The sequence below is a fragment of the Panthera onca genome, chromosome D1, assembly GCF_046562875.1.
Source record: "Panthera onca isolate mPanOnc1 chromosome D1, mPanOnc1 haplotype 2, whole genome shotgun sequence".
Classification (NCBI taxonomy): domain Eukaryota; kingdom Metazoa; phylum Chordata; class Mammalia; order Carnivora; family Felidae; genus Panthera; species Panthera onca.
In genome coordinates, this window is record NC_138348.1 from 100,669,504 (window position 1) to 100,692,244 (window position 22,741).

Genomic DNA, 22,741 nt, shown 5'->3' on the forward strand with positions numbered 1-22,741 from the left:
CCCTGGGAAGTCCCTGCTCCCAAACTGGAAATCTAATCCCAGTAACCACCTTACTCTACTGCCCTGGGATGGTGCCTGAGCTCAGCCTGGAGGTGGCCCCCTTCCTTCCCCAAACTTTGGCTTCTGGAAGAGGCCTGAGTGGAGGTGCTTGGTGTGGTTCTTGGTGGGCTGACAGCTGGAGGGGCACCATCCCTGTCCGGGAGGGATATGATTACTTCCAGGGAGCCCATCAGCCTCCTCTCCTAGCAGATCTGTTCACCATCCCCAGACCCTTGGCCTCCCCTAGTGGGCAGAATCATTAGTTTCTGAGTTGGGCATAAACAGTCCAAGCCTCCCTTCTCCCTTCTCCTTCCTGCTGTTTCAGTATTTTTTTTTCCCCAAGACAAACAGCCACAAACCTCCATCTCTTAATGAAACTGTTTGATGATGATTAATTGTGCAGCCGCCTCATTTGCATGCACAGGCTGTGGCTTCCCGGCTTCTCTCCCACCCTCCTCCACCAGGAACCCTCTGTGTGCCTCCGGAAAAACAGAGACCTGGTAACTCCAGTGTCTGCCCACACTCAGGAGCCCTGCCAGCCACTTGCCACTTCTCGAGCGGGGGACAGGGGCTGGCCTGTGCAGCCACATTTGGGGCTACGGGACAGGGGCATGTGTCATGAACTCTGGACCCAACCCGAGAAGACAGGGTGCTTGGGTCTTACCTAGTTTCTGTCCTCTACTTGCCAACTGTTTGGTCTTAGACGAGCCATGAACCCCTCTGGCTCCAGTCACCTCTTCCAACAAATGGGAATTGCACAAATATATCATCTCAGTGGGCTGTGTCCATCTGTCCATCTCCAGTGTTGAGTATGGCGAAGGTGCTACTGAAGTAGTTTTTTGAATGACTGGTTGCATCAAATGGCCTCTTACAATCTCTTAAGATGTTAACTCCAAGATTCTATGGGATTCTTACTTTTGCCAAGGTTCTAGTTCCATGGGCTGTCATGAAGCACCCACTGACCTCTCATGTAGCACCCACCGTGTATATATCCTGTCCTCATCATGGAGACCCCGGAGCCTTGCAGGCCTCACACCAGAAGGCTCTGTTTTGGAGGGGGCTAGGGTGGTGGCTGCCTGACCGAGTTACAAAGCACTGACCCTGAGCTATCTGTCATGCGTAGGGTAGAAGGGGAAATGGGACTTCCAGGCAGTGAATCTTGAGTTTTCTGGGTCAGGGAATTCTCTAGCTGAGGACACTTTTCCTAGAAAATGAGCATATGTTCCTACTGACCCAAAAGTGTACTGAGGACCTTTTTAAGGTTCCTGGACCTGAGGTGAAGGACCCCTGTCTGGTCAGGGAGTTTTAGGAAGCCAGAGGCGTGTAGGGGTCAGCAGGTACCGTGGGAACCAAATGGCCTCCCCAGGGTCTATGAGGGAAGTCTGAGGGTGGCCTCCTGGGAAGGGACAGAACTCCCTGTGGGGAGAACTTTTACCTGGAGACTAAGAAGTGAACTAGAAGGCAAGTAGGCTCTGAAGCAAAGCACGGGAGCTGAAGGATAAAGGGCCTTGATTTGACCTTGGAGCAGAAGTCGGGATGGAGCCAGTGCGAAGGCAGGTGGCAGATCCTTAGGACAGCAGGTGAGGTCTGAGGTGGAGAGATGAGGCCGCAGTGAGAAGACCTCTAGATTGGGGTGTGGAGGGGCTAGAGAGGAGTGTGTGTTGACGCTGGGGCTTGGGGGTTCCTGAGGGGAGAGGAGGCAGGGAGTGTAGGTAGAGGCAGGGGACTGTGACAGGGTGGGACTTCACCTTATCAGTGGTTCAACTTTCAGAGTCATATGTGTGATAGGTATTGCCCAGGAGACAGGCTTGGAGAGCTTAGAAGTCATGTTCATTGAGATTGAGAGGAGGGAGGGCATCACAGTGGGGGAGCAGATGCTTGCGGAAGGATGGGAGCTGGGATTTTAATGGTCTCTGTGACTCCCAGCCCAGCACTGTGCACCTTACACCATGGGTTCTCGGTTCCTCTGCAGGGGCTCATGCTCTGGATGCCCCTGTCTACCTTTCCCCCACTAGTTGCTTCAGTCAGGTTTTTCCAGAACCATGACCAGAGAGAGGCTCCCTGTCTCTAGTCCATGGTCAGTGGGCTTTGGGGGATCCTGCTCTTTGTGGAGCCGAGTTGGCAGTAGCTTGGCCTGTGACAAACTGCGAGAGGAAGGATTGGAATCAGAGCTTCAGAAGGGTGGCCTTTCTTGGCTGAGTATGTTCAAGAAACCAATGAAGAGAGAGCACTTTGGAGTGTTGGGAAGCGCGCTGGCTGAGGAGGCCAGTGCACTGGGGGCTTGGTGCTGATTGGCTGCTAGCAGTCAGATTGGTCTTGGGTAAGTCACGTTTTCCCTTTCTGTTCCTCAGTTTCTTTATTCATAAAATGGGATGATTTATCATCCATTCATCCATCTGTATGTGTGTCCACCCATTATCCCATCCATCCTTCCATCCAGCAATTATTTATTAGATGCCAATTCCATGCTGGGCACTGGGATGCACAGCAGTGATGAGGTTGACATGATCCCTTCCCTTGGGGACCTCAGAGTGGACCAAAGAACAAAGATATTACAAAAAATAATACTTGTCTCCCAGGGTTGTTTGGAGACTAAACTAATGAGACACTATGGGAAAGGGCTTTGTACTACAAAGGAGGGTCAGTCGGAGGAGGAGCTAGGGAGACCTTCAGCTTGTCCAGCCTAATGACTCAATGTTTAGTTCCCAAACCCCTCCATTCCCTCCCTATTATCTGCCTCAGTCATCCCCCCAGAGCTGCTCCTTCCTTCTTTCTGCCCCCTGCCTCTGCCACCTGCTGTGCCTTCCCTGCAGGAGGGAAAGGAAGCCTCGGCATCTGGCAGGGGTGGGGCTGGGAGAGCTGAGCTGATTGCTGCTAATTAGCAGCACTGAACCTTGGCCAAGCTGGAGAGGCAGATAAGGGGAAGTGCAGGTGGTGAGGCAGACCATGGATGGTCCTGCTGAGGGTGTCACGGATTCTCCAGGGACAGGTCCCGAGGTAACCCCTCTCCCTTGCCACCCCTTGGCAGTGTCTAGGCACTGTCACCCATGACTGCACAGTGGAGAGGGTTGGGCTGCCGTAGAAGAAGAAGCAGATGGTCTAGAAGGGAGGACCCTTCCAGCGGGGCCTTCACCAGATCCAGAGGAGGGAGCCTACCCACTCTTGGTATTCTTGTTTCCACACCTCTGCTCGGACCATCCCTTCTGCAGAAAATGCTCTGCCTTCCTCACTGCATGTCATCTGTCCTTCCAGATCAGAGTAGACATCTTCTCCTCTACCTGATCTGACCTCCCACCCCGTCCTCTTAAACGCCCATAGCCTTTGAGTCATCCCTGTCTCATGTTGTGTGCGTCCTTCTCCTTTGAATCACACACGGAGGACATGTATCTCCTCTCCCAGCATTCTCCCCACCCAGAATGAAGTCCTGTCTTCATGCTCAGCACATCACACATTGCCTGACACTGAGTAAGTGCCCAACACAGTTTACCAAAAGGTGCCAGAATGTCTCGGGGCTGTCTGGGTACTCAAGGACCATTTCCGAAGGTGCATTTTACAGATGAAGAAACTAGGTATCAGACAGGCCAAAGAATTTTGCTTAAAGCCAAACAGCCAGTAAAAAGTGTTTCTACTTCCAAGTTGGGTCTGTTTTAGGGCAGTTTATTATTATGAGGGACTTCTGGGGACAACAGGTTCAAAGAGCTAAATAATAAATGATAAAAATAACCAAACAAACCAGAGTATGTCGTGATCATACTTCTGATCAACTAACTGGACAATCCATAGGTATGCTGAGTGTGGGGCTCAGGGAAAACCATTTTGCCTAGGAGCCAGACATCCTGGAAGTGTGTTTAAGCTGAGCTGACTGGGTTTCCATGAGATCTTTGGGCCCTGCAGAGTTCCTTCTGTAGAGAAATTGCTGCCTGCTGACTTGTCTTTTAAGAGACAAGTTTTTTTATGAAAGAGCAAGCGAGCGTGAGAGCATGCATGCATGTGCAGCAGGAGGCAGAGAGAGAATCCCAAGCAGGCTCTGTGCTGTCAGCATAGAACCCGACGTGGGGCTTGAACTCTTGATCTGTCAAACCCATGAGATCATGACCTGAGCTGAAATCAAGAGTCGACTGAGCCGCCCAGGCCCCCCACTGCCTGCTGACTTTACACTCATAGCTCTGTGGCTGTGAGAACTTTCTAGACTTACACCTTGGTTTTCAGTGCAGAATACCTGAAGTGGGCCGGAGGAGTTGCCAATATGTCCTATGTCACAGATAGGCTTTCTGATATTCTTAAAGTGGTCTCTTTATGAGTCAGGTTGCTAAGAGCCTACATTAGCACCTTGCCACTATGGTTAACGTAATGGAACTCTCTTCTGTGATTGACAGGGCCAAAGTGGTCTTTTGACATTTTCTGGTGGCTCAGTATTTGACTCTGTAGTTCCTGAGACTGTCAGAAAAACTTCTGCAGTGCGGGTGGAGGACCAGGTGTAGCAGATGTCTGTTTTCTCTGTCTGCATAGCACCCCTTGCCCAACTTTTTCAGTTACTGTATCCCTACTTCCTTTAGGGTATCGGCTATTCCCCTGTTCTGTGAGGCAACAGGATAGTACTATTAACTCGTCCTCAGGAGTAATCCCATGACTCAGGCCTGGCCATCGCTGGCCACAGTGATTGGCCTTAGAATATATACGTATCTGGCCCACAGTGGGACAGTCACAGAGTCCGGACCTGGATTTCACATGTCGGGGCAGGGGGAGCATGAAGATCTCTTCCTCTGAGATCCTATGCGAGGATAACACAAACCCAGAGGTCATTCCTCCTATGACCTCAACCCAGGGAGGAAGCTCAGATTTGGTAAGGGAGAAAAGGGCAATGCAAAGAGAGATGAAGAGAGACCCGACAGTGCCATCTGACCTTCTGGTTTTACCCCTGCTCTTCTTAGTTAACACGAGCCAGTGCATCTCCAGTTTTGCAATGTCATTTTAAATCCCTCCCTCGCAATGGAAAGAGTCCCGAGTAAGTGCCGAGCAAGGTTTTATAGATACCCTGTGCGTATTGCACGCACACACGTATATATGTGAAACCACAAACGAAATAGGAAAGACAACTTCAGAATTAAACTCAGTCCACTTAGTTTTATGAAAAACTATATTACCCTCCTTTTTGCCAGGGGAACCTTCATCAAGGGGCAGCACCTGACTGTGTGCCTGTGTCTGGGGACCACAGATATAGCCAAACCTTTTTGGAGAATAGGTTCTGAGGGGCAAAGGGCTCCAGAGAAAACTGGGATGGACTTGGACCCCAGGGGCAAACTCAGCTTTATGCTTCATTTCTGGAGGGCCATCTCTGCCCTAGTGATTACACTGCAGGGTGTGCGTGTGTGTGAAATCCAGTGTCCCCCTGCCTCAGGCCAGGTGCTCCTGCCATCTCCCCTCCAGTGCTTGGCTCCTTCCAGGGGTTAGACCTCTGGATCCCTGGGGCCGCCCTGGGGAGGCCCCTCTCTGGACAGTGGGAGCAGGGAACCGGCAGTGGGTTCCCCAGGCTTGGCCTGGTGTGAGCCATGGGGGCTTTATCTTGCCATTAATGGTTTTCTAAATTGGTGGCAGTGGAGCAAAAAACCCAATTTGCGCCTGGAGCACGCATGATTACTATTGTAATAACCTCAGCTAATAAGAATATGATGTGGGGCTAGGCCGGGAGAGAAAACACATTTCTCATTAGCTTTTGATTAATTACTCTACATAATTTCTTAGTTGTGGTGGCCAAGGTGAGGAGGGAGGGTTGGGTGTTTCCATCTCCTTACCTCACCTTAACCCTAGTGGGCTACGGATATTCTGGGGATCGTGGTATTTCTCCAAGAGACACTGAGGGACAAATGCCCGCCTCTCCTACCACTTGTCTCTCTCCTCCTCCCATCCTTTCCCTGTTTTCTCTCCCCCTTCCCTCTCCAGCCCTTCCTCTCCTTGCCCTCTGAATCTTTTTTCTCTTTTCTCTTTCTCCTCTCTTTTCAGCCTCTCCGGAGCCTTCCTGGATGTCTGATTGGCACTTGGTGACAGCCCATGCAGTCCCATCACACTGCCAGGTAGGTAGGTAATGACTGGTTTGCAGGTCCCGGCAGATCTGCCCTGAATCCTGAGCCCAGCTGCCCTTTTGGCTCACCTGCTCCTGACACATGATCATTTCTGGCCTGGCTTGAGAGTGGCCCGCCCTGCCTGCCCCCCCGGTTCTGGGCCATCTCAGGACTCTGTGTGGTTTGGAATTGTTCTTGCCCTCTCACCACCTCACCATATGCCCTGTCTCCTGGTCCCTGGCAGCCAGGTCCAGGCTGGACGTTCCCTCTGTTCCTCACATCTGGGATCCAGTGCTCGATAGGACAGTGCCTGGAGACACTTTCATTTCATCTGTAACTCAGCAGGTTTCTGTTGACCCCTACTGTGTACCCTGAACTGTGCTGGACACAGTGGGAGATAGAGGGGAAATGATAGATGTGGGTCTTGCCATCACTTGGGAAGGTTGTCGACGAGGGACAGAACCTAACATGAGACAGCATATACTGAGCCCCCAGTGGGTGAGGCAGAGAGAGCAGGGCAGCGAGGCTTCTCAGGCTGGAGGTTCAGGGATTCTTCGTGGAGGGGGAGAGCTCAGGTTCGGGTGGGCAGAAGGAGGGAACAGGAGAGACAATTCCAGATGAGGGCATAGTGTGAGTAAAGACCCAGAGGTGGGAATGCTCAGAGCACTTTTGGAGGACGTGAAGGTGGCCACTGTGTTGTAAGTGGGGGGGGGGGGACTTTCTGTGGGATACGAGCTATAAAGGTAAGTTGGAGGCTCTTTCAGATGTCATGCTGAAGGTTTGGGACATACGTGCTGTCTGGTTGGGGGTTCTGAAAGGTGTGGGGGTGCAGGGATGATCTTACAGCAGTGATTTGCTAGGTGGACAATGGTGGGCTGTGTTAGTTTCCATCGCTACTGTAACAGATAACCACAAAATTAGTGGCTTAAAAGAACACAGATTTATTATCCTACAGTTCTGCAGGCCAGAAATGCAGGTTGATTTGACGATTTTCTCTGCTCTGGGTTTATACAAGACTGAAATCAAGATGTTGGCTGGTTGGACTCCTCTGGGGAGGCTGTGGGAAGGATCCACTTCCAGGCTCATTCAGGTGGTTGGCAGAATGCTATTCCTTGTGGTTGTAGGACCGAGACCCCCGTTCCATTGCTGGCTGTAAACTGGGGCTGCCCTTTTCTCCTAGGGGCTGCTCCCCAGTTCTTGCACACAGGCCCCTATCTCAGGGCCGGTGACAGTGTAGGAAATCCTTTTTTGCTCTTGGAAGCTCTCTGACCTCCCTTTCTGCTGCACCTCTCCCACGATTTTCTCTGCATCTCTCTGACCTCAGCTAGAGAAAGTTCTCTGCTTCTAAGGGCTCATTCGATTAGATGGGAGTCACCTGGGTAATCCAAGATACTCTATTTTAAGGTCCATATCTTTAATTTTAAACATCTGCAGTCCCATGTTCAACATATTCCCAGGCTCCAGGGATTAGGGCAGGGATATTCTGGGGGAGAGGCATTCTTCTGCCTACTATACAGGACCAGATAGATTATGTGGTTCCTACAACAGTCCCGGTGAGCGGAAACGAGGGCAAGAACTTGAGATAAGAGCACCAAAAGGCTGGGCAGGTGCCAAGTCATTTCAAGGGCAATGACCGGATACTTGATGATTGGTTGCATGTGTGTGGCTTTCAGGGTGTGGTTAAGGAGAGGGGAGGATTAATCTTGGATCCAGCCTCGGAAACAAGAGAAACATGGTGACTCACCGGTCACTCTCGGAGGAGGTGCTGGTTGTGGAGGGCAGATGAAGCACTTGTTTTGGGCAGGATGACTAACAGGTGATGGCAGAATTCTCACCAGCCCGAAACTGACTTCTGAGTCGTTGGGAACCCTCAACAGAAAAGTCAGATCTGGTCGTACTAACCTGTGAGCTATTCACGTGGAAGCAGTGGTTGAAGGCTTGGGGCGGGGATGGAGAGTGGGGTGTGGATCACTGTGAACAAGGGAGGTAGGGCGGAAAGGAAATTGGGCTAGAACCTCCGAGGTTGACCAAAGAAGAGGTGGGAGGAGAAGAAGAGCTAGAGAGAGTGAAAGAGCAAGCACAACCAGGCAACTGGAAAGGAAGGAGGGGAGCTAGGAGAGGTCCCATTTGTGAGGCCAGGCAACACCTGTGGGCAGGGTCAGGAAGGACAGAGGTCTGGTGCCGGAGTGGGACAGAAGCCACCAGGGGGTGATGGCATGGCCACGGGTGATGGGGACCTGCGTTTCCAAGTGAGGAGGCTGAGGAGAGACAGGGCAGCGTGGTGGGAGGGAGCGGGAACACACAATAGGCTCAGTAGGGCCCACAGGTGCTGTGTGTCGGTATGCGGGGAGGGATGGGAAAGGCCAGCGTGCTTGGAAACAGAGCAGGGGAGGAGACTGGTACTGCTGGGAGGAAGGGGAGGAATATGATTCGGGAGCGAGGTCCCCCAGGTGGCAGGGGCTCATGAGGGTGAGAATGGAACTGGAAGCTTTCAGGAGGAGAGGCCACAGGTGGGTCCATCAACACGTGTGGGTAGGGCAGAGCTCACCTGGGGCCCACTGGCCCCACTGTGTGCTGGGGGTCTGCACGCAGGACAGAGGGGAGGCCAGGGCCTGGTACCTGCTAGGACTGGCGGGGCAGGGGCCCATGGCCCTCTTAGAACAGAAGCCTTCGGGGGTGGATGCTGGGTCTGCGGGGGGGGGGGGGGGGGGGGGCAGAGGACAGGGGACAGGACCAGGCAGAGCAGCAGATGTAGCCACAGGTTCTTCCTATCCCACACCTATTTGCTATCTCCTGCTTATCGTGGGGGGCCCGGGGCTTTGCAGCACAAAAGGTCCTGGCGGAAAGGAGTTAATTTACTCAAGGAGGTTTGGGAAGAGGAGGCACAAAGATGTCTCTCCTGCAAAAGGCCCTTTGGGAGCAGGAGAGCACTGTTTCCAGGGCTCTGGCTCCATCAGTGTGTGGTCAACTACATGGCCTTCCACGTGCCCAATGTTCTTGTGAGTCCAGCCTCCCTGCTACTTCTGACATTTCACAGGCCTTTGTCTGAGGCCTAATTGCCTGCCACAGCGCACTGCCCCAAGACCCCGCCAGCCATTTTGCCGGCTGGTCTGCCGGGCCGCTCAGAGCCGCCGGAAGCCGTCTGGCATCGACAGGCAGGCCCAGAATAAAGCTGCATCCACAGGTGAGCGCAGCCCATCTCTGTGGGTGTTCGGTGGGGGCCCTCGACGTGTGTCCCTGTGCGGTCAGGTTGTAAAACACGTGGACATGGTGGGGGGCTTTAGCCTTGGGGGATCATGAAGCTGGTGGGCAGAGGGGCACCCGAGGGGCCAGTGCAGTGACAGAGACTTGGAGAGGACCAGGACTGGATGCCTGGGGAGGGAGGAAGGCCTGAGGAGCCCAGGGCTCGGCACAGGCACTGTTGTTCTCTGCCTGAGCTGTGGCCTCCCTGGGCCAGCCCCTGGGCTGTGCACCGCCCCCATCCCCAGGCTACGGCCACTCCCTGCCCTCTGGCTCCCTCCACCAAATCCCACCCTGAGAAGGAAGAGGAAATCTCGCTAGAGATCCATGTAAAAATAGATGTATTTCTGGATAAGCAGCGAGCCTGAAAAACAGCTGAGCCGGAGTCTGCTCCGCTGACAGAAGATCTATGTACCAAATTCCTCTTCAAAATCTATTTCTCCAGAGATTTATTCTTGCAGGGCTCTGCCGAGCTGGGGGAGGTTCGTGGCACTGAACGACTAGGGTCCACCGCTCCACCCTTTCCCGAGTGACTGTTGCCCAGCGTGAGCCGTGGTCAGGTTAGGTGGCATGGGCCAGAGCAGAACAAGAGGGATTTGAATGGCAAAAAGGTCCTTCTCATGCATTAGCCTGGCTGGGTCGGAAGCCAGCGTGATGCATCGTGACACCGTCCTGGCGGCTGAGAGAGGAAGTGATGGCTATATTTATGTTTCCATCTAAATGCATGGATCAAAGCAGACACTTTAATCTATTCAACAACAGCCCGAGGATTAAAAAGTTGCAGGCAAATCACACTCTTAAATTGGTAATATATTTTTGCTTGTCACTTGACAAATCATTTTAGAGAGCAACTCCAGCCCGGGTGGAGACCTGGAGACTTGAACCTGGTTCCATCCTGGAGAAGGCCCCAGCGATATAGGAATGGCCTGAATCCCCCCACTGCTGCAGCTCCCGGGAGGCCGGCTGCACTGGGTCTCCTGGCGGGGACAATGGAGGCTGACACGGAATCTCAGGCCTCGGGGCACATCTCTAAATCTGTTCTCATCTCCATAAAAGCCTAGCAGGTGGATCCCCAAGTTACAGACCGGGCGACCCAGAGAGATGGCTGGCCTGGGTGGCACAGTAATATGTGGGAGAGTGGGATGCAAAGCCCAGTGCCCTTGTCTCTCTGCCAGAGCTGCTGGGTAAGATGACTGCTCTCCTTCCGGGGCCATTAGGCAGCAGGGAGGGTCAGAGACTGTGTAGCTCTTGCCATGTTCCTTCTCTTCCCAGTTTCCTCATCTGCCAAATGGGGACAATAATCACATCTACTTCCTGGGGCTGTTGTCGGGAATAAATGAGACAGCACATGGAATGAGCTTCACACTGTGTCTGCCACATGATGAGAACACGTGTTTGTGCTGAGCGCTGAAGGACAGGACCCAACGAGAGTGTGTCTGGAGGCTGAGAGAGGAGCTCAGGCCTTCCAAGGGATGGTTGAAGGAACTGGGGCCTTAGAGTCAGGAAGACAGAAGGGTGTCTCCTAATCTCATCTGGGCTGTGAAAGAAAGGGAGATTTGATCTCTTGTGGTCCCACCAGAGATCATTAGATCTGTAAGGAGACTCATGGACTTCAGCTGAAGAGAAGCAAGAACTCTCTAATCACTAGAATTGGGTACAGAGGAAAGGATGAGCTGAGGGCTTGGGGAGGTGTGGGAGTTAAGGCTGCATGAGCACTTGGTGATGATGTTGCACCCACAGATATGCCTGCCCAGGGGTGGCATTTAGACCAGATCTCTTTAAAGGCTCCCTCCAAGCAGCAGGATCTAAAATTCTGTCGTAGTAGAATCAGCTCCCAATCATTTCCAGTAACCGAGGACAAGAACATTTGGGAACACATCATCTATTTTTCTTAAAAAGACATTCTTTTGCGTGACTTAATCCATTTACCGTTGCTTGGCTCAGATCCCCACTAACCTTTAGGTCTGTGGGGTAGCAGCGTGAGGATGGCAAAGTGGCTGGGCTGAGGGAGGCAAAGCTGGCTTTGGGTGGCAAAAGAATTCCTGTCCGTCACCCAGTGGTGGCCAAAGTGGTCTGTGGAACCAGAGCAGTACCAGCCCATGGAAGAACAGTGGGTTGGAGTTGAGACTTGGATTTCCTCTGGCTCCGTTTCTCAGTATCTGTGTGTCTAGCCGAAAGTCACCTGATCTCTCTGAGCCTCAGTTTCTCCATGTGAGAAGCAGGGAGCAGATACCTTCTCCCCTCACCTGTCAGAGAGGATTTGAGAATCTCAGCGCGGCCTTGCTGCTCCCTTGGCCTTGGGAGAGGGGCTCTGTTTGTAGAAGGGAAGGGGTGCCTTGGGTGCGCCATGGTCTTGCTGCGGTGGCGCTCAGCCCACATCTTCTTCTTGGGTGGCTGTTCCTGTGCCCCGGGGCCCCTCCCTGCCGCATCTGTCCCGCTGTATCTATCGCAGGGCGGTGGAGAGACGCGGGCAGGATTGTCCCTGGGCGGAGCCGACCCACTGGCATGCGGCCAGATTGCACCATCTGCCTGTGCGGAAATGGAGCGCAGGTGTCGGGTTTGGGGTGCAGGTAATTGCTAACGGCTGAGCCAGCTCTCCCTGCATATGGTCCCGGAGCAAGGCAGGCCCCCCAGCACCGGCCGCAGGGACCCACGTGTTCCCTGGCTTGGGCCGGTGCTCTGCACCTTCAGTCCATACCCTCTTGTGAGTCTCCCAACAGCTAAGCCAGGGAGGTCAGGGCATTATTGGATTCGTTTTACCAGCGTGGAAATCGAGAACCGGAGAGGTTAAATCTCCGGCCCGGGGTCCCGGAGTTAGTCAATAGTGGGCCTGAACCAGCCCTCTGGGTCACCGGACTCTTAATTCCATTTTCCTCGCGTGACCTGGCCACGGCGTGCAGTTCGGCAAACATTTATGGAGGGCCTGTTACAGGTCGGGCACCGAGCTACGTGCAGGCCTGCCGGCTGGGGCTTCAGCTCTGTTCATGATAGGGTGCAATTTCAACTGGGGTGTTCCGCCCCAAGACTCCCACATTCCCATCCCCTACCCCACATCCCCATGACCAGCACCCAGCTACCTGCAGTGGTTCTCCCCAGCACAGGTCTGACCCATTCATGCCTCTGATGATACCCTAGGGCCAAACTCCTTGGCTTGCCTTGTGAGGCCTTTTTGCATCTGGCTTCTTTGTCTTTGCTGCTCTCTTGTCCCCCACTCCTGCCCTCATGCTGCCCCTAGCTACACAGGTCGACCATCCACACGTTTCTGTCTGTGTCGTGCCTGGGAATCCAGTGCCCCTTTCAGGATTTGGCTTGCCTGAACCTACTTGTGCATTCGGCCCCAGCTCAATGTGACTTACTCCCTGCAGCTTTCTTTGATTCTCCACCCCTTCCTGATTCTTCCCCATCGGTGAATGGCTCCCTTCCCTGTGCAGAATGCCTTTTGCATTGGCCTTTGTGATAACAAGAGGCTAGGTATTACACATTTCCGGTGCTGCGCCCCCACCCCCTCCTGGCTAGATCTTGGGCTCTTCAAGGACTGGGTCAGGGTCTTACTAATCTGTGACCACCCCCGTTCCCCCTAGCATGGTGCCTGGCACACAGAAGGGGCTAGAGATACAATGAGATGGTATACGTGAAAGTGTTTTGTAAAGTCCCACCCCATGCTAATACTGCTGTTGCTAAAGTTGGAAAGGGTTTTACCTAATTAAAATCCTATGGAATAAGGAGGTTCACTTCAACAACTCCCCATTTGTAAGGACTAGATTCTTTTCATTATCAATCTAAAATCACAATAATAACATTAGCTTAACATTTATCGACTTTCTGTGCCCAGTATTAGCTGTTATTGTTATTATAATAAGAATATACACATGTACATACATTTTTCAATTTCTACACATTGATTAGGTGATCAATAGGACAGTATTGAAATAACGTCATAAATCTTCAAATGTGCTTCGAGAGATTCTCAACAAAATGCCCCCGCCATCCCCACCAAGACTTTACTGCTGTGACCTCTGACTTTCAAGGGTCTGGGTGAATGGAATCTGTGGTCACCAGGTGTTCCCACCCGGTCAGGAGCTAACCCCTCAAGTTACTCCCTGCTCTGTGAATTTGTCCCTCCAGCAGGCTTCCCCTGCTTTTAGGGGGAAACTGGGCAGTGAACTTCCCAAGCATACCCAGGCACAGGCCAGCCTCCGTATGGAATGGGACACACATGGGTGTCTTAAAAGAGTGTGCATCTCTGTGAGTCTGTGCTCAAAGTTTTTATTTCAAGTCTGAGCGACACAAGATGGTTTGGTTTCTGTCCTTGGGGCATTTATGGAGGACACAAAAAAGAACTGCTCTGAGTAAATAGAGAAGATGAAAGACCTTCCTTGACGGTGGGCACTGTTGATGAGGCAGCAGGCCAGGAGGGTGGTTTCTGGGATTTTGTGATGCTGCTACAGCACTGTGTGGAACCACATCTCATTTCCGAGTCCTTTCAGAAAGCTTGGCCTCCTCAGTGTCGGAGTTTTAGCTTTCGTATGTTCCGATCTGTGTCTGCGTGTATGTGTGTGGCAGTGTCCCTGTGAGTACACGAGCGAGTGTGGGCCTGTAGTTGTCCCTGTAACGTGGGTCTGTGTGTCTCTGAGGTGAGAGTATTGTGTGCAGTGTCTGTGAGCAAGGGAGTGTGTATAGAGGACTCGGGGTGAGCGGGGATGCTTCTGGGTCCACATCTTACATATTACGTATGAATGTGCAAGGGTCTGTATTTTTGACTGTGAAAATGGGCCAGGATGTAAAACTGGAGTGTGTTTGCTGTGAACACGTATCTGAGTTTGTGAGCGTGGGTCTTGTGTGTTCACGGTGGAGCATGGGTGTGCGTTTCTCTGCATGTGCCTCTGCCTGGGTGGGTGGGTGAAAGAGGGTTGTGGGTGAGTGTGGGTGCGTGAGTGTGCCCCCACAAATGCGCAAGCTGTGCAGACAGGTCCCTGCAGGCTGTGTATGCCCAGCTCTTGTGGCTCCTCCTGGCTTGGTTGCTGCCTCTGGTCCCTGGTGGTTCTGCCTTGCTGGTCCGCAGAGAGATCAACACCCTTCAAACCAGCTGCCTCGTTGGCTGCGGCTCACTCGGTTGGCCTCCCGATGCCTGCGGTTGCCATGGAAACCAAAGTAGGTCTGTTTCTGTCTGCCACTGGGTCCCTGGGCTAGGGCAGCTGTGGGCCAAAGCCACTGTGGTGAGGGCTGGCCCGAGGGAAGAGAGGAGGGGGCTGGGGAACCCTCCAAATCTGCTTCTCCTCATACCCTCCTGGGGCTTCTTTTCTGCCTGTAAACACGAGGGCAGGTCCCTGCTGTCAGACAACTGGGATCAAAACAGCCCTGTTAGACAAGGGCCTGAGCAGTTGACTTTTTCACACACATACAAAATCCTTCCCTGAAAAAAAAAAAAACTATCAAGACATATGCTAATTCCACATTACTGTGCATGTCATTTGTACACCATTAATTCAGTGCCTAAAATAAAGTGGCTTTTAGGAGAGAGCTGGTGCTGTCTGATGGGAGAACTCTGTACATGCTTTTGTGGCCTGGTTTTATAATAGGCATCTGCTCAGAGTTCACTGCATTGGGAAAACTTGAACATAACAGTGTTAAGCATTGAAGAGATCACAGATCCTATTTAGTTTTGAAAAACTGAGTAGCAAGCATAAACCTAGCTGTGTAAGCAAAGGGTAACACATGGTTACAGAGATGCATAAAAGAGGCACAACCATAAAGCAAAGCAAGGGGATGATTAATACGAGTGTTAGGATAGTGGTTAATGCCACTGGTTAGTAGGGGAGTGTCGCAGTGGGGGAGGGGGCACTGGGGCACTAACAGTGTATGTCTTTTTATTTTTTTTATTTTTGAGAGAGAGAGAGAGAGAGAGAGAGAGAGAGCGAGCACAAGCAGGGGAGGGGCAGAGAGACAGGGAGACACGGAATACGAGGCAGGTTCCAGGCTCTGAGCTGTCAACCCAAGGCCTCATGTGGAGCTCGAACTCACGAGCCGTGAGATCATGACCTGAGGCCAAAGTCGAACACTTAACCGACCGAGCCATCCAGGCGCCCCACATTAACACCGTATGTCTTAATCTAGGTGCTGGACACTCAGACCGGTGACTGTTCTTTTTACTGCACAGACAGATTATACTCTTCTGTATGAGTAATAGAAATGGCAATACTAGAATCATCCATCCTGAGCCTGTGACACCTGGCTTGATTCAGGGGCTAAGAGGCAGTTTGGGTCAGGGAAAGAGGACAGGGCTGGGGCTCACCTTTTGCTGGGTTCTGGAGCTGCCTCTACTACTCAACAGCTGTGGCCTTGAGGAGGCTACTCAACTCCTCCTGGCCGCAGTTTCCTCATCCGTAACACGATGAGTACGGTGGACGTCTTCATTCAGTTAAGAATTCTTTTTGGGATTTCTTTGTGCCGGGTGCTGTGCTAGGAAGAAACATCATGTGCAGCTGTCACCACAGCACATGATGGAATGTTGTGAGCTCACTGGAAAGGGCAGGGCCGGCGGGGGGGGGGGGACTCTGGGGAGGTCAGAGCTGGGGGGAGAGTATCTCAGCAGAGGTGGCAGAGGAGGCGAGATTTGAGCTGGGTCTGAAAAGATGGGACAGGTTTCAAGTGGCTGAGAGAGGGAGGGAGGGAGTAAGGGCTCAGTGCTGTCAAGGGTGAGGGGTAGCTGGAGGAGAACACAATCCCATGTTCCTGGAGCACGGAAGACTTGAAGGAGGGTATGGCTTCATTATTGGAAGGTTCCTTTCAACACTGAAAGGAAAAACTTCCCCAGTGTGGGCTGGAGAGGAAAACAATGGGCCCAGTGGGGGGCACAGGCAGGGGAGAGGGAGAGGGTAGGTCTCAGGTACTGTTGCTGGTGCCCCCATCCTGGGTGCTGGTGATGGCTTGGTCCCCAGGACCCTGGTGCTCAAGACCGTGGGTCCCCTTGAGACAGTCTGGGTGCCCCACCCCCAACTTCTACGTTGGCCAGGCTGTGAGAAGGGACCCTTGCTTTAGCTGAAGACCCTGAGCCCCCCATGCACATCCAGATGAATCCCATGGTAGCTTCCAGAATGGGTGTGTGTGGATGCAGCACGGGGGGCTAGGACGACATTGGCTACGATGTCTTGCCTGGCCATGAGGCCTGGCCTCACCCTGTCCTGCCCCCAGCATCAGCACTGACCTGTTCCCTGTAATTTTGGGTGCATGGTAATAAGGGAGGCATGGTTTGGACCAGAGAAGCTGAGTCCACATCCTGACTCCATGGGACAAGTGTCCCGCCTTCTCCAACAGGGCTCAGGTGTTTCTAAAACAGGGTGGACTGGTAATGACATGGAACCCTTCGTGTAGAATCTTTTGCCCTTTCCGGGTGCAATGACTTGTTTGTCTTGTTCACCTGCTGGGCATTTTTCTTAGGAAACCATGCTGCTCTGTCCTGGTGGGGATGGTGTCTCACTGATGAAGTGTGCAAGGTGTTGCAGGAGTGTGTAGCATCATGGCTCCAAAACACCTCCCTGGGGAATGGGTGCCTGAGTGAGGACTCATCAGAGAGCACCCTGGGGAAGCACAGGTAGCCATGCCTGATTGTTCTTGGAGCACAGGACCTGTTGGGCAGTTGAGTTCTGTGAACAAGCCAGGAGCTGCAGGCCACCTTAGGTGGGGGCCTGGAAGTTCAGATGAGAGGGGTTTCCCCAGACTGTCTGATGCTCAGAATCCAGCACTGGAAGGGCTCCAGTGAGGGGTCACACACCCTGGGCAAGGTGGTGCCCATCTCAAGGACCATGACAACTCAAGGGGAAGGGTCTGATGCCCATCATTCATGTGTCCACTGAACACATAGTAGGTTCATCAGCATGGAATGAGTTCCTTTGGGGTCAAGTTCATTGTCACTGATATTTTTGAGTCTGGTGATTGGTGAAGGTCTCAGGATGTAGCCTGGCAGTGTCAGAGGTTCCCCGTCACTACTTTCAGTGGCAGAGAGCATGAGTTTTGGAAACACCACTTGTGTCATGCTGGGCCTCTCTAATCCTCAGTTTCTTCATTGATTCAGGTACAGTGTTAGTACCTGTGTACGGCAAGGGTGAGTTGTGTAAGCCCCTGGCCTCTCCTTCCTCCTAGCTGAGAGGGATCTTCCAGGCTGGTGTAAGGATCACGGGTGATGTGGGTAGTGCCTCCAGCACCTGGCAAAGGATTTAACAGATGGCTGGATTCAGTGGCGTCTTCTTATCTTTTTGGAAAAAAGGCAGAGTACGCAGACCTTATTTTAAATGTAGCTATTAAAAAGACCACCTCCTCCATGAAGCCTCCCAGGCCGCCAGAGCCCTACTCCTCCACCCTTCCCAGCTCTTTGCTGCTCTGTAGGCCCCAGGCCTTGGTGGTATCTTCCTGGGAGGCCAACTCCTTTGTGTGTATGGAGGCAGGGAGTAGCGGTGGGGAGCATCTGTGACCTTGCCTCCCAGTTGTGGGGCACTTAGGAATGTGGAGAATAGTTGCTGATTGGTGGGCTGCCTGGAGGTGGGGGTAGGGGGAGTGTAAGGATTGGTCTGGTGGCCTTGGCCGCCAGGATCGTATCCAGGCTGGCTGCCAGGTAGGGAATGAGGAGGGGCTGGCAGCCATCTTTCTGACTTGGACACCCCCCCCCCCCCCCGCCATCTCCATTTGGGGGCTCACATCCCCTCCTGCCTGACCTTGTTTCTCGTTGGCTCAGCCCTGTCCTGCTAACGAGCTGAGCCAGCCGCTTGGCACCCGCCCCTCCAATGTGCTGACTCAGTCCTGTGGCTCCCGCTTCCTCTGCCCTTGTTTGAAAATGCCAAGTTAATTGCTCTCCAGCTTCAGGCTGCACTGGTAGGGGGCATGGCCCCCCTTTTCTTCTCCTCTTGCACATGCCCTGGGAAGGGGACAGGACAGTGTTCTTAAGCCCTGGGCCTGCTGTCTATGGACAGGGCAGTGTGGGGTGGGGGGACTGGGGATAAGGGCAGGGGATCAGAGAGAAGAATGGGCTATCGCTGACCATTAGAGAGAAATGGGGGAGGGGGAGGTACCCTCAGAGCCTGGTCTCCATATATCCTGCTCCTCAGGATCCAGAAGATGCCAGACACTGTCAGGATGGCCCTGGGTGGGAGGAAGGGGGGCTGTGAGCACTGGTGGGTAGCTTCTCAGATCTGTGCCCAGAGCTGAGGGCTAGGAGAGGGAGCCCCTAGGCCTCAAACAAATGGGTAGGAAGGATAGAAGGGAGGGAATGAGGGAAGGAAGGGAAGAAGGAAGGAGGGAAGGAAAGATGAAAGGAAAGAAGGGAGGAAGGAAGGAGGGAGGGAGAGAGGGAGACAGGGAGAGAGAATCCAAGGGTGATCCTTGCACAGAGAAGCTCTCATTTACTCCCCTCAGGATGATGCACTCTCCAGGGGTGAGAGACATCATATTTAACAGCCATGTAGCACCTGTCCTTACTAACCAGGACAGATGCCTGGCCAGTTGCTGGCCAGGGTCCTGCAGGTCCCTGCACTGTGCCGAAAGTTAACTGTGTGGTTGGTGGGTCATGGGGAGGTAGGGGAGGGCAGAGTGGGGTGGTGGTACACGTTCGCCACCGGGAGTGGACTATTTCCATATTAACAGCGTAGGCTCCACAGCAGCGTGGCTCATCATCTGTTTTGCTCACCGATGAGTCCTGAGTGCCAAGAAGCAGACTCGTGTACTGCAGGGGTGTTAGCCTTTGTTGAATTAATGGGAAGAGGTGGAGGGTGAATCTCAGCCTGGAGCTACCAGCTGAGGGGTTTGACACCTCCGTGGAAAGTGGTGGAAAGCAGGCCTGGGGACAGTGAGTCAGGTGCCACATGACACCTGAGAGGGAGCCAGGGACGATGCCCCATTAGGGACAGAGGGTGTGTGAGGTCTGGAGGTGGGCAGTCCTAGGGCGGGCATATTGGGGACCCTTCCTTTGAGACTTGGAGTTTTGGGGTTCCCTCCTGGAGATTGGTCCTTGGTCGCTCCCAGGCTGGCTCAGAATGCAGGGACAGGCAGGCCTCCAGAGAACCACTGGGGAAGGCCTGGGTTGATGCACACTAATTCAATTTTTTAAATTACTACAACAAAGAGAGAGGAGGAAGGAAGAGCTGGGATTTGAAAGGAAGCTCTAATCCCCTGGTGACTGCCAGGCGTACACAGATGAAAGAATGTTTTTCCTGTGAGGAGGTAGAGCCCCCTGGGGTAGTGCCATGTGTTTCCAGGTGGGGTTTCTGGCCTCAGGTCCTTGAAATGACCTGGTTAAGGGGGATGGGCCCTCTTGTGTTCTTTCTCTCTCCCTCCTTCTGCAGGGCCTAGGAAGACTGGGGCTGCATGGGAGTGTGTGGGACAGGGAGGGATGGGGGAAGAGAGGGACACACAGTGTGTGGAACAGGGGACCCAGGTAGGACCCACCCTCTTAGCTTTTAGCTCCTTGCTTTGTTCTACCAGGAGAGCAGATTCTGTTTATCTTCTCCTCTCCAAAAGGGGAGATATTTTCTGATCATCTTCCAACTTCTCGAATCAGAAGCTTTACACAGTCTTCACAGCAGGAAGAAAGAAAGAAAGAAAGGGAAGAGAGAAGGAACACATAAGAAAGCAGTGTGCTTCCCAAGTATGTGGGACATCTGTGGATTACAGATCCCAAAATGCACCTGGAGATCTGCGTTAGGGATCTGGGGGGCCCCAGCGGACCGGACCGGTTTTAGTGCTTTCCGGGGCTCTGGCGTGGGTCCAGCCTGAGAGGCCGACACTCCCCTCCCCGCCCCAGCTGATTTGGGGCCTGCCCTGTCACGTGCTCCTTTTCTCTTCCCTTCTTGGGTCTCCAGCCAGCCCGCTGGCTTGATGAATTAGCCCCATAGATATTCCGTCGGGAAAGCAAACACATATCATATATATCTTTGACAAGTTATTATTCTCCCTTATCAGGATTCGGGTGCCTCCCGCACCCGCCATTACTCACACTGCACACCCACCCCGCCTGGGACTGGGCACCGAGCCCGCTCCATGGCAGTACCCGGCCAGGCGCCGCCCTGTGTCTGGGTTGTGATGTGTGCCTGTACGTGTGTGAGTGTGTGTGGAGAGCTCCCACCGTCTCCTGGGCGGGAGCCATCGTGGCCCCTTTTTGGCCAATGGCCCGACTGGCCGTCGTTCCCCGGGCAGGGGCTGGGCGCAGCCCGAGATGAACCTGGCAGCTTTCTGAGCCTTCCTTCGGTTTTCTCGCCAGTAACAGAGGCAGAACTTTTGTCCCAGTGAATGTTTTGGTTTGGGCCTCACCCATGTCCACTTTGTGGGGCTGCGCTGGGTGGGGTGGGGGTGTGTGTGCCCTCTCTCCCTTCCCCTTCGCTGCTGGGCCCTCCGCGGCCCTGCTGGCAGGACAGAGGCCTCTGCCACCTCCCAACAACCCCACAGCTTCTTGGAGCCCTGCGGCCTCCAGAGCTGACCCCGGCGGCCCCTGAGATGGCTGAGACCCAGTGGCTGGCAAGGCCTGGAGAGACAGTGGACCTGATGAATGAGATGTAAGTGGATATTACTGATCTCAGTCTGGCCATCGGGGGCGATCTGTCATCTTTCACCCAGCGCCTTCCCCTTCCCCCAGTGGCAGGCTCCATATTAACAAGTCCTCTGCTTAGGAATATAAATGGGGCATTTGGAATTGCTCCTGACAGCCTGAAGGCCGCTAATGCACTCAGGCCTTGTTGGGGGTGGGGGCTGGGGGTTGGGGGGTGGGAGGGAGGGACTGGGTGTCAGGTTGCCCTTGGCCAGCCAGGGAGGCCCCACACCCTGGGTGTCAGCCTGCTTCTGAGGTAGGATGGCCCCTGCTACCTTCACCAGGGCTCAGCGGGGGCTGGGTGGCTCTCAGACTTCCACCCCACACCTCTCCGAGCTGAAGGGGAATGTGAGGGGACTGTCCCCTCCTCTTTGAGGCACAGCCCCCACCGTCTCAGTACAGAAAGAAGGTCAATAGAGGCCGTGGCTGCTGTCACCTGAGAGCCAGCCCTTCCTTCATAGACGCTGCAGCGTCTGCTTCTTGTCCACCTTTACATTGTACATTCCCGGACACCTTCCCTTCTCTCCCTTGGGGCCAACTGCCTTGGCCCTTCGGGGCACACTGGACTGTGCAGAGGGTAGCAGAGGAAGGAGGGAGCCTTGCCCAGTGCGGATGTGACTCTGGCCCCTGTCAGATGCCTAGGGCTGAGTATTCAGGTGAACTTGGGGGCCAACAGAGCGGGATCTGGTGCCTAGACTCTGGCCCTGGGTGGGACTCCAGGTCTAGTAGGGGGATGCCTGGGGAAGGAGACAGATAGGTGGTCCTGAAACATATTCTGGGCCCGTGGAGAGCTATCTGTGGTATTCACTGCAGCAGATGAGGGTGGGGGAGAGCACAGCCGCAGGGCGCAGAGGAGGGAGGCTCAGAGAAGGCTTCCTGAAGAGAGTGCATGGGTGGGCAGGGTTGGGGTGGAGGCTGTGGATCTTCACTCAGGGCTGCATCATGGCCCCAGGGCAGCCTTGCTCGGGAGGGCAGCCTGCTCCGGACTTCGAATGCCCCATCAGCCAGGGTGGCACGAGCCGCAGATGAGGTAAAAAGGGTGAATGGGTGTCTGGTGTGGTTTGGACTTTTGGGGCCGCAGAGCCCCGGCCTCCAAGCTACGGTACTGGGTAGAGTCTCAGGGGCCTGGTGCTGCCACCATGGGTGGGTCCATCATGGGGAGGTTCCTCCTTCACTGCTCAGTGCTCTACGCCGGGCCTGGGTGGGTGTGAAATGTGTCGGTTGCAGTTAACTTTATGGCCACTAGAGGGCAGTCCCAGCCCACGTTTCCCTCCATCCTCAAGCCGAGGGCCCCTGGGAGGGACGGGCAATGGGGTGGGGGGTGCCGGTGCTGGTGCCAGGCTGACGTTCCTTGTGTCTGGAGTGCAGGCACCTGTTCTGCCGCCTCTACTATGCCTGAGCTCTTCTTCTCAAGTTAGGGGAGAAAAATCTCTGGAAAATTTGAAGAAACGGGTTACAATCATTTCGTGTAAACATCTTAGTGTCTATGATACTTATCTTAGTGCCTTTTACAAAAAAGGGTTATGAACTTTAAAAGCCTTTGTAGAAGATCACACAGCTGGTGGTCAATGTCTTGGGTTTTGGCAGTAGACCCCTAGTTGGAAGCCTAGCCCCACCACCTGATTGCTGGGCGACCTTGGGTGGGCGAGATAACATCTCAGTTGCCCCATCTGTAAAATGGGGACTGTGATTCCTCCTTCACAGGGTTATTGTGAGAACAGACTCCGTGAGGGGCACCTAGGACTGCCCAGCGTGCAGTAAGGGCCCCAGTGCAACTGCTTTGTTTTCATGATAAGCACTTACTTTTGATTTACCCGGAAGAGCATAGGCCCCA

General features: G+C 53.7%; 1 long non-coding RNA gene across 1 annotated transcript in view; it reads left to right on the top strand.

Moving 5' to 3' along the window:
• The first annotated feature begins 5,955 nt into the window (after positions 1-5,955).
• The window catches only part of LOC144613033 (uncharacterized), a 217,361-nt gene continuing 200,575 nt past the window's right edge, over positions 5,956-22,741 (top strand). Inside the window, exon 1 of the long non-coding RNA XR_013550342.2 lies at positions 5,956-6,110. This is a non-coding gene — a long non-coding RNA (uncharacterized LOC144613033). The remainder of the gene's footprint in view (positions 6,111-22,741) is intronic.